This window comes from Sceloporus occidentalis, unplaced genomic scaffold (genome assembly GCF_023333645.1).
Source record: "Sceloporus occidentalis isolate IW3139 unplaced genomic scaffold, rSceOcc1.0.p SCAF_3, whole genome shotgun sequence".
In the NCBI taxonomy this organism is placed as follows: Eukaryota; Metazoa; Chordata; class Lepidosauria; order Squamata; family Phrynosomatidae; genus Sceloporus; species Sceloporus occidentalis.
In genome coordinates, this window is record NW_028316983.1 from 30,774,226 (window position 1) to 30,786,318 (window position 12,093).

The 12,093-nt window shown below is 43.5% G+C and overlaps 1 long non-coding RNA gene across 1 annotated transcript in view; it reads left to right on the forward strand.

The window, feature by feature from the left end:
- The window catches only part of LOC149315723 (uncharacterized), an 80,032-nt gene that overhangs the window by 40,658 nt on the left and 27,281 nt on the right, over window positions 1-12,093 (forward strand). The window contains exon 2 of the long non-coding RNA XR_016280391.1: window positions 11,122-11,180. This is a non-coding gene — a long non-coding RNA (uncharacterized LOC149315723). The remainder of the gene's footprint in view (window positions 1-11,121; window positions 11,181-12,093) is intronic.

Consider the following 12,093-nt stretch of genomic DNA (forward strand, 5'->3'; position numbering starts at 1 on the left):
CCCTTCCGGACGTCCTAACCCTAGTATGTGCTGAGCACGTACAAAATGGTGGCGTCCATTCTACATGGGCGCTGCCATTGTGACATCACGACCGCGCCGCCTCCAAATGGAGTGGCGTGGAAGTGACGTCCTGGCACCGCGAGAGGGCGCCTGGGACGCCCTTTCTGTGGCACCGGAAGGAGCTCCATTTCGGAGCTCCTTCCAGCTTTGGGTCGCTGGGCGCAGACTTTAGATGGCTGCGCCAGTGACACAAAGCAGAAAGGGGCCAAGCAGCCTCTTTCTTTTTGTCCCCGCCGCTGTCGGGTGTCCTTGGGGCATGAAGCCCCAAGGACATCCCTTTCCAGGCCATGGGGAAGTGGCCTTTTGGTGCTTCCCTGCGGCCTGGAAAGCAGCGGATTGGGGCCTCAGAGGCTGCCGCTGTGGCACCTGAGGCCCCGATCCAGCAGGGAAAGGGGTGGGTACAGGCCGCCCCAAACAGGCGGTCTGTAAACTGCCCAAGATTACTAAACTGAGGCTGTTGTACTTTGGATATACTGTATAATGAGCTTACATGAATCATTGGGGGGGGGACTATAACCGTTCACTGGGGATCCACTGGGAGGAACTATAATCATTTACTGGGGGAAAACCTTTCAGCAAACTGAAAGGCAGCAGGAAAAGAGGAAGACTGCATTACAGATAAATTGCTTCAGTAAAAGAACCCATGGCCCTCACTTTGCAAGACCTGAGGAAGACAGTTAATGACCTCAGCTCATGGAGGTTTCTCATTCATAAGATCACTATAAATCAAACCTGAAATGATGGCACATAAGAACAATAGCCAAGTCCATAATTTACTTTTACATACATTCGTTTTCTGACTAAGAAATCTATAGTGGTGTACTGTCAAAAACAGAAGAAGGAAGACCTCATTCTGACTCCATTCAGCTCTGTAGCTCACTGAAAAGCCTTGGGCCAGTCATCATCTCAACATCTGACCTGCCTTACAAGGTGATTATGATGGTAACATGAGCAGGAGAACCATATATATGATCTTCAGTTCCTTGGAGAAAGGGCAATTAATTAAATAAAATTACTGGGTTTTCCATCTCTTCCAGCCCATTGGCAGGACCTACTATATCAAACAACACACCACCTGCCGGTCCTGCAATCATATTTACATGATGGAATGCAAACCTACTGGATCCTACCTACAGTAGGCAAAACAACTACAAACCTGCATACAAACTTGAGGAACCATAAGTCTGCAAGACCAGGAAGTTAGAGCAACCACTAGCCAAGCATTTCAACTCAGTACATCAAAGCTTCTCTGATTTCTTATTATTTGGTACTGAGGTGCCTTCCTTTCAAACATTTTGGACAAAAGGGAGAGCTTTTTGATTAAAGACTTGAGACCCTAACCCCAAATGGCCACAGCTTAAACGATAGTACCACCATCCCCAGAAGAATGCTGAAAATAGAGTTTTGTATACTGCCAACCCCAATGTAGCTCAGTTTCATCTTTACCAGCTGAAGAAGGGCAATTCCAAAGCATTTTTCTTCTGTTATATTTTTCTATTTGTTGAGAGAGAGAGAGAGAGAGAGAGAGAGAGAGAGAGTAGTGATTAATTGCTTGCTCCTGGGACCCAGGACAAACCTGGGAGAAGTGATGTTGGTATGCTTTTTAATCAGCTATATACACTTGGTGGATATACATATACATCTTGGAATGTGGACTTCTGAGCTAGTGATTAGAATTTGTATTTGTACATATGTTTCCTAGAGTATTTGCAGAAAATGAAAATCTATTAACAATAGAAGGTTTTCTATACAGATCGTGTTCTGTAAATGTATTAGTTTTGCTGCCAGAGTTCAACTTGCTTACAGGCAGAGAAGCTTTTCCAGCTTCTCTGCCTCTAGACCTCTAGACCTCTGGACCAAACTGCCTTTTGAAAATCTTTGGGAGGGGGGAGGTTATCTGCCAGCAGTGGGTGTGCCCAAAGCTTAAAATTATTCTCACTCACACCACAGTAACAGTGCCACTCAATTGTGCTTTGATTCCTCACCTGGAATATTGTGTACAAATGGGGCTGTGCAAACAACCACTAAAGGGTGGCCTTCAGCCGCTTCCATCTTTGTCAGATCAGGGCCACAGCAACTGCATGCTGCGGCCCTGATCTGGCCTTTCCAGGGTGCAAAAAGGAGCTGCAAAAACTGGCTCATTTTTGTGTCCTGGAAAGAGACTTGTAGCTGCTGCGCCATGGCTTTACAGTGCTCCTTTAGTACTGTGTCATCTAAATGCAGTGCCAGAAGAGCGCCATGATGCTGTGTGCCATATGATGCAGCACATGGACACCAAGCCTTGAGTCTGCCCCCAGGCCGGCCTTAATGCAGGTCTGCAGAGGCCCAGATGTGGACACTACAATTCAAGAAGAATGTTGACAAGCTGGAGCATGTCCAAAGGAAGGTGACCAAAATGGTGAAAGGTCTGGAAACCATGCCCTATGAGGTACAGATAGGGAGTTGGGAATGATTAGCCTGGAGAAGAGAAGGTTAATGGGTGACATGATAGCCATGTTTCAATATTTGAAGGGATGTCATGTTGAGGATGGGGCAACCTTACTTTCTGCTGTTCCAGAGACTAGGGTGCAAAGCAATGGATTCAAACTACAGGGAAACAGATTCCATCTAAACATTAGAAATAATTTCCTGACAGTAGGAGTTGTTCAATAGTGGAACACATTGCCTCCTTCTTTGGAGATTTTTAAACAGAGGGTAGATGGCCATGTGTCCAGAGTGCTTGGATTGTGCTTGACTGTGGGTTGACTTGATGGCCCTTGGGGTCTCTTTCAGCTCTAGGATTCTATGAATCATTTACACACACTCTCTCACACACATACACCATCTCTCACACATGCCTGTGTATAGTGGTGCATATGTACATTTCTCAGCCTCACCCTCCTTGGCTGATCTTGTCAAGCAATCTTTAATATCCAGATATTGCAGGATGCCTTAAAGTCATCTTGCTCTTGGGTGAATTCTGGGAGCTGTAGTAAAAAGAGGTAACTTTTTGAGCTCCTAGGCTTCTCTTTGAATCCTGCCACTGATCTGTTTAAAATCAGGCTGCTCATAAAAGCCTAACTACTGGTCCCAATTGGAAAAGAATAATTGCCCATCTTTGATATCCATGTGATCCTGAAGCTGAGCACTTGTCCATTTTGGCAACCGCCTCCCTCTTTTTGAGTCTGCATTAATTCAGTCACCACAATGACAAGGTGGGAGGGTAATAAGAGAAGGTCAGAGGCAGGGCTAAAGCATAAGGGAACAAAGAATTCTGCAGAGACAGAAGCAAATCTGCAGGGTAGCTAGACAACTGGCTTGCGAGGGGGGGTAGTCTAAGGTTTAATGGCACCCTTGGATAACAAAAGATTATAGAAACAAACGTTTGCTTCCTGTGATTTATGGCTCTATCACACCCAAAGGCAGTTTGCCCAATTCCTTCCTTGAGTAGGAGTTAAACCCACGGAGTGTTAGGCCTCACCTAATCCCCATCACTGGAATTGTCCCAGGCTTATAGCACTGTCAAAAAGAGATAATTCAATCAACCCCATCCTAGATAATCAGAGAGAGACTGCTTGCTTTTAGAATGTACTGATGCTTTCATCCTGAGAATATCTGCAATTATCCTGTTTTACCCAAGCAGATATGTAATAAAACTCTGTTTACATAATGATTACTTTGGGCCTGCCTCCTAGAACAGTGAATCCTAAACTGTACAATAGTGTGTGTGTTGAGGGAGACGTGGAAATGTATGGCTGGCATTGTGATTAGGAGTTACATTATTGTAAACTGACCTACAATTGTGTAAAGTTGAATTGCACCAAAGTGTAATGTTGTATTCTTAGAAGGGGAAGAGAGACATAACTATGCCATGAGACCCATTATGCAAGTGGAGGCCCCATCACACAGTGGGATAGCTTGAGTTGTGCATTATTATTATTATTATTATTATTATTATTATTATTATTATTATTTCTTGTATTTATACCCCGCTCTATAAAAATGCTCTCACATCGGCTTACAAATTGTTAATTGGACAGTTCCCTGTCATTAAGCTTACAATCTAAATAGCTTATTATAATAACTTATTTATTTGTAGCCTGCCCAATCACGAGGAATCTGGGCGGGTTACAAGAATAAAAATACATAGAATACAATAAAAGCCAAATTTAGTCCCTTCCCAACCCCCTTCCCAAAAAGACATGAAACAAATGGAGAAGGGAATGGCAGTGGAGACGGAATCAAGTTCAGAGGTTCTTCTCTCCCTCTGAGACCATGGCCACGGCAGACGGAATGGAGGGGCCCTCCTTCTGTCTCTTGGTTAGGCTTGGTCAAGCTACAAAAAAGTAAAGGCTTCACCTTTGACAAGGTCGTCAAGTTGTGACCATTTGTAAGGGGTGGTGATCATCTCTGTTACTAAGCTGAAGAGCCAGCATTGTCCAAGACTACTCTGTGGGTCATGTGGCCAGCGTGACTGCACAGAATGCTATTACCTTCTGTGATGGCTTGCCAATTACTTCACCAGCTGTCACCTATTTTGTGATGGGATGACAGCGTGTTATTCCCCAAATCACTGAAACCCCTTTACACTTGTGCCACCATGCCACCAGTTATTTCATCTGTCAAAATGTAGGACAGCATGTTGCTGTCATTTATCGCCCCCCTGGTTCTGCCAACCAATTTCTTTCTGATTTTGAGTCTTGGCTTACATTTTTTCTTTCAGATTCTGTTTCCTCTCTGATTCTTGGTGACTTCAATATCGATACTGATGATCCTACAAATTCTTCAACCTCTCACTTCAATCCCCTCTTAGCTTCCTTCGATCTTCTACTTCACTCCAACTCTTCAACTCACTCTCTCAGTCACTGTCTTGACCTTGTTCTTGTTGCTAAGTGTGTCATCTCTGACTATTTGGCATCTGACTTTCCTCTTTCTGATCATCATTTAATCTCTTTTACTCTCACTTATATCCCACCACCTCGCCATACTGCCTTCCGCCAATTCCGTAACCTCCAATCTGTTAACTCTAATCTTCTCACTCAGTCCTTGGATTCATCTCTTGCTTCTCTTAATCTTGGGAACTCTGCAGATTCAGCTATGTCCTTGCTTAATTCCACTCTTTCCTCAACTCTTGACAGCTTTGCCCCTGTATCTACACGTGTGTCCTCCTCTTCTTCTATGACTAGGCCTCATCTTTGGATCACTCCCATCGTTAGGTTCCTCTGGTCCTGCTCTCGAGTGGCCAAACATCTCTGGAGAAAGTCCAGGGAGTGGGCCAACTTTGTCCATTATAAGTTCATTCTCTCTTCCTTTTCACGTGTCTTAGCTATGGCAAAACAATTATTATAAACTACTGTTCTGCGCCAACGAGAGGTGCCTGCACCTTTTGTTCTCTTGTTTCAACACACTACTAAAACCTTCCGCTCCCCCTGTTTCTTCATTATTTTCTCCTTCCGATTTTGCCAATCATTTCATTACAAAAATCACTACTATTCGGTCGGAGTTGACTCTTTCTGATTTGGTTCCCACCATTAATCTCCTGACTCCTCCTACTAACAAATTCTCTGCGTTTTCTCCTGTTTCTCTGGATGAACTCTCTACGCTGCTGAACTCTTCCAAACCCACAACCTGTTCTCTTGATCCAATTCCTTCTCGTCTTCTAATCTCCATAGCAACTTCTTTTTTGCCCTCCCTCCTCTACATCTTTAACCCCTCTCTTTCTACAGGCTTCTTCCCCTCGGTCTTTAAACGCTCTAGTTTCCCCTATTCTGAAAAAACCTTCTCTCGACCCTTCTTCCTTGTCTAGCTATCGCCCAATTTCTCTTCTTCCTTTTCTTTCTAAGGTTCTGGAACGAGTTGTCTACTCTCGCTGTCTTGAGTTTCTTGAAACCAACTCCATTTTGGACCCTTTCCAGTCTGGTTTCTGCCCACGGCACTCCACAGAGACTCACCAAGATCTTGAATGATCTCCTGCGGGCCAAGGTGAATGGCCTTTACTCTATCCTTGTCCTCCTCGATCTGTCTGCGGCCTTCAACACTGTGGACCACTGTCTTTTAGTTGACTTATTTTCTGACCTTGGCTTCTCAGGCTCCGTTCTCGATTGGTTTAAATCTTACCTGTCAGATAGATTTTTTGCAGTGGTCTTGGGTGGCCAGACTTCGTCCTCTGTTCCCCTATCTGTTGGAGTTCCTCAGGGTTCTGTTTTGGGTCCCCTCTTGTTCTCTCTGTCTCTTGGTAAACTTATCAGTTCTTTTGGTTTCTCTTATCATCTGTACGCTGATGATACCCAGCTGTATCTTTCCACCCCTGACCAGGGCTTGAGCAGCAAGTTTCATCTTGTCTGACAGTTGTCTCCCACTGGATGCGCCATCGGTGCTTGAAGCTCAACATGTCCAAGACGGAGCTTCTTATTTTCCCTTCTAAGCCCACCTTTCAATATTCCTTTTCTATCTCTGTCAACAACATCTCTATTCAGCCGGTTCAGGAAGCCTGCAGTCTTGGTTTCATTTTCGACTCCTCTCTGTCATTTATCCCTCAGATCCAGGCCACAGCCAAGGTCTATAGATTTTTTTTCTCTATAATATTTCCAAAATCCATCCATATCTCTCTGCTTCTACTGCAAAGACTTTGGTCCATGCCCTAGTGGTTTTGCAATTTGATTACTGCAACCTTCTCTTGGCAGGGCTTCCTCTCTCTCACCTCCACCCACTGATTTCTGTTCAGCATTCAGCTGCTCGTATTATCTCACTCGCTCGCCGGTATGACCATGTCTCCCCTCTATTGTCATCCCTTCACAGGCTCTCCTTTCCCTTCCGCATTCAGTACAAGCTTCTCCTGCTCACTTTTAAAGCCCTGCATGGGCTGGCCCCTCCCTATCTCTCTGAACTTCTTTCTCCCTATGTTCCCACTCATTCCCTCCGTTTTGGTAGCCAAGGTCTCCTGTCCCAGCCCAGGATTTCCATGGCCCCATCCCAGATTTGTCTCTTTTCGCTTGCTGCCCCTCACTCCTGGAACCTCCTCACCTTACAAGCATAATTGTCGCTTACTTATTTGATGTTCTTTTGGTGCCTGTTTATCAAACCATTTCCTGTATTGCTATGTACTGTATATGTATTATCCTACTTGAGAGTATGTATTTTCCCTGGAAGAAGATTAACCATCCATTATGAAGCCAAGCCCTCCCTCCAGTCCATCTGCCTTGGTCCAGGCCTTGGAGGTAGAGAGGAACTGCTGGACCTCTTACCCTTTCCCTCCACCACTCCCTTCTCCTTCTGTGTCATGTCTTTTTAGATTGTAAGCCCGAGGGCAGGGAACTGTCTAACTAAAAAGATTGTATGTACAGCGCTGTGTAAATGTACAGCGCTTCATAAATAAAGGTTAATAATAATAATAATAACTCAACACGTCTCTAACCAGCTTTAAAACCGAGTTAAAGACCATATTGTTTAGGGAAGCGTTCCCAGGGAGTCTGTGATTGTGACCTGGTTGTTTTGATGCTTGACTCAATATTGGATATTTGCTGTTTTAACTTGTTTTCTTATGATGTTTCTAACTTTTTGTTTTAACTTCTAGATTGCACGCCATAGGCAGGCTTTTTATATGTTCTTGATTTTATTTGGTTTTGTACAGTGCCGTGTACATTTATGGTGCTTTATAAATAAAGCTAAGAAGAAGAAGAAGAAGAAGAAGAAAAAGAAGAAGAAGAAGAAGAAGAAGTGAGAGGGAGAGAGTGAAACTGGGACATTTTAAAAGCAACTAAAAAGGTGGGACGACAGAGGATTGATCAGGACAGATGGAAGATATTTTGTATTGCATATGTGCTGGTGTCCACCCCTAAATTATCCTGCTGTCTCTCAGGTGAGGTGGAAGATACTAACCTATCACCAGGGTAGAAGTCAGTCTGATCAGCTTCGGCAGGCAGAAAGTAGGGCAGTGGTAAAGGATGTCATCTTGGACTTTGGGCATTGTTTCCTTTTTATGCAGGTATCTTCCTGTTTGGATGACGCATGGCCCAGTTCTGGTGTGGGTAGTCCTGATTGCACATTCCATGCCAGATCTGAGGTATAACAACGTTAACATGGAGTAAAAAATCTAACCTTACCCTCCATTTCTTCACCACCACAGGTGTCTGCAATGATTCCCACTGGTCCACCCCGCATGCCCACCATCACTGGGGGTCACTTGTTCTGAGGTCAGAACAAGGCACCCACCATGTGACCATTGCTGGATGTCTTGTTCTGACCTCAGAAGTGAGTGAGTGCAGTGCAGAAATGGTGGTTTCAGTAATGGGAACAGGTCAGGGCATTTGCAAGGCTGCTCTGGAGTATCCTGACGAGTGCGGACAAGGCCTCAGGCAACAAAATGTCTTTGGTACAGTTTCCTAACTTTCCACAACAATCTTGCTCTGTGAACATCATTTTTTCACATCCTGGCTTGGGGGGGTGAGATTGCATGGCTGGCAGATCACAGTAGAATATGTACAATGTGACAGTGAAGGATGTAATGGAGAGTTTGTGGCAAGTTCTAAGAAATAGGGCTTTAATTATGTAAAAAGAAGGTGGGGGAAATTATGGCAGTTCTAGAAAACAGGAATAAGTCGTTTTGATTTACTAGAAGGGCCACCATTTCCCCTTGCAAGAGGTTACATGCCTTAACACAAGAAGAAAACAATGGATGAATTATTTCCTGGCATGGGAATAGAATGCCAAAGAAAAATGTTACTTGCTGATTTCTGACAGTGACACATCTCTTAAAGGCAAAGAACTTTGATTCCTATGAAGAAACATTTGTGAAAGGAACCATAAGTGGGGATGGGGGGCAGTCTTTGCTCAGATTATCAGCCACATCTTCTTTCTTCAGATTACTAGCCTCTTCTTCCCTCTTTCAAATATATATTCTCCTTTTCTCTCATAAGATTTCTGGTGGGTCTTGCAAGTTATGGTACAGTGACAACAGTGCCCAGTTTTCATATGAGTTTTTCATATCCATCTAGATTCTTGTTTACTGAAAAATAGGACTATAGTATTAATCCAATTCATTTGTTAGATAAATGAATCTAAATGAAAACCTGTCATGAATATCTTATTCAGTAATACTTTCTCACTTCGACTAAGAACCAACACAGCTTTTACAAATTAATGTACTGTTTCTTTCAGTACAAAATAGGTTTGCGGCCTAGAGCTTCTAACTACAACCACCCATTCTAGCAATAATAAGAAAGGGTTCTTTCCCATGATGCCTCTGAGGAACATATGGACCCATGCAGATGATATGTGTCATAAGTGTCAAATGAACCACAGTCTGCCATTATAACCAGGAGTCATACAAAAGTGGGTGCCACAGCATTTCCACTGAAATTGGATTGATTCCATAGCGATCAGCATAGGAGATTGAACTATGGTCAGAATGGCTTGGGAGATGTTACTAGTTGCTAGCTGGGTAGTAGTAATGTTGAATAGTAGCTTGAGGTGCACAGACTCCATGTATCTAGTACAATGGGGAAACAATTTTAGGACCTAGACTTAGTACTTTGCCACAAACCGGTACCAGGTTTTGGAGGGTAGTGGTGTTAGCTGCTCCTAGACTATGGAATGACCTGCCAGAGGGGATCTGCCATATTATCACCTGTAAGAAGGCTGTAAAGACGGATGTCTTCTGGCAGGCCTTTCCTAATTAGTCGCGCACACACACACACACACCGAGCAAGTAACTTCTTTGCCCTGCAAACATAAACTATCCCTCCCCGCTTTGTCCTTTGTTATATTTGTGCTTATTTATTGTAGTTTTTTTAATTGTAATTTTTTAATTGGGTTGGGGGGTTAGGGGAGAACTTCTTTTAATGGTAACTGATATTGTATGGTATTGTATTGTATGGTTTTTAAGATGTTGTAACCCGCCTTGATCCCTTGAGAAAAGGTAGGCTATAAATAAATCATTATTATTATTAGAGATCTGTCTTTATGGCCTTCTTATAAAGAATGGGAAATGATATTTGAAATTTATACTTTTTTTGAACATTTTCAAACTGTGGATGCTTGAATCCGTGTATAAAAAATCCATATATAAGAAGGGTCGACTGTATTTTCCCAAACTACAAAAATTCCATAGCATTCAGCCATGGCAATTCAAACTGCATCAAAATGCAGATGGAATCCAGAAAGTGATTATAGGTCAGAAACTTTGGAGCATTACAGTATTCTGTTTGGAGCAAGGCACATAGTGGAGTGCCAGTGTTGCAACTGATGAGCCTTCTTATTGTTCAAGTCCTGGCAGCAATGGGGCACATTCCAGAAAGAAGAGCTGGTGGTGAGCCTTTCATAAGCTTAGAAAAGCTTATGCACTTAGAGGAAACTCCCCATGTGTCATATATATTTGAGACCACATGAGGTGCAAGCCCTACTGGGGAAAAAAGCAATTGGTGCACCTACTGGGCACATTTTACCTCCTGCTGAGGTGCCCCCCACACCTCATGGTTGCCATATTAACCTGTTTGAATGGTTTTACCCAAATTCTACACCCATTTACCCAGCTTGCCCTCATTCCCATCCCTGGGTTGTCAGCTGGTCTAAAAGCACTTCTGCCTAATCACAAGGACCCATCTTGTGACTTCTTAAGGGCTTGCTCCTGTGACATCGCACACATCTGCCTCCTGCACTCAGGTTTTGGCCAACTGCTGATGTTGCAAGACTAACAGTGGTTGGACCAAACTACATCTTCTGTTTGTGCTTCCTCAGCCCTGGGGATATTTGTCAAAATATTTGAGCTAACCCTCACCACAGCGATACAAAAGTATTGTAGTTTGTCAGTTGTATCCCCCTCTCTACAGAAAATGGTAGTGACTTCATTGTGAACCTTATATGTATTTAAATATATACACAAAGTTTGACTGCTGACAACCGACCTGCTACAGTCTCACTATTAAAACTGTATTGTACAAGATGTCTATCACTTACAATTGGTCAACCCTAAATAACTGAGAGGACAACTGAAGTGTAACTGACGTCATTCCTCACCCCCTCCCCCACTTGCCACCACCTTTTCTTCATTAGAAAAGTCTGGTTTACATTCCCCTTCTTTTTCAGTTTTACCCCTGAAGGAAGAAACAAAAGAATTGCAACACTGAAACATGACCCATGGCAAGGTAGGGGAGTGGTTTCCGTTCAGACTGTTACAAATTACGTGTTTGTTTATCTCCAGTGTCACTGGCTCAACCCAGAGGAAAATTCCGTCTTTCCAAAAATGCTAGTTGGCACACTCCTTTACACTCTCTGGACAAATGGTTCAACTTCCTCCCCCCAAAGCTACCAAGGCAATCCCAAAGGAAATCAGATTGATCTTTTTCTCAACATGCCATCAGGACTGAACAAATTCTGAAGGTTCCCAAAGCCCCTCAGCCTCACCATGTGTAGGTCACACTTGAACAAACTTTTGTTTTGTTTATTTTGACTTATAGTAAAAATGAGAGCGGTCTGGTCTTCTCCCAGTTTTATTCTCTATGGCTAACAGCTTTGGGGGAACAGGTTTGGGGGGGTGGAATAGGAGGGAAACAGCTAAGAACATCAGAAGAGCCTTGCTGAATGAAACAAGAAACCTTTCTAGTCCAGCATTCTGTTAACACACAACCAGCCAAACAGTTGTCTTAGAGAAGCTCACAAGCAGGATACAAATGTATTTGCAGCTACAACCCATTGTTCACCTCCTACCACTTGTATCCCAAGCTGCAAAGTTATAGAAAGATGTTTGGCCATCGAGCCTAGAATTGCCTATTCTGATTGGTAGCACTTCTCCAGGTCCACTAGCAGGGATAATTTGTACAGCCTCCTCCCTAAACCTTTTGCCTGGAGATTCTGGGAACTGAATCTGGAACCATTTATGTACAAAACATGTGCTCTGCCACTGAGCTGTAGTCTTGCACTGACCTGTATATTTCATATGTCCTGCTCAGCTCTCCATCCCCTAAGCTATCCTGCTATTTCTTTTTCTTTTCTTTTCTGTTTTTACTACCCTGCTGTTTTTATCCTATGACCAGTATAGATCTAGCAGTCATCTCATCT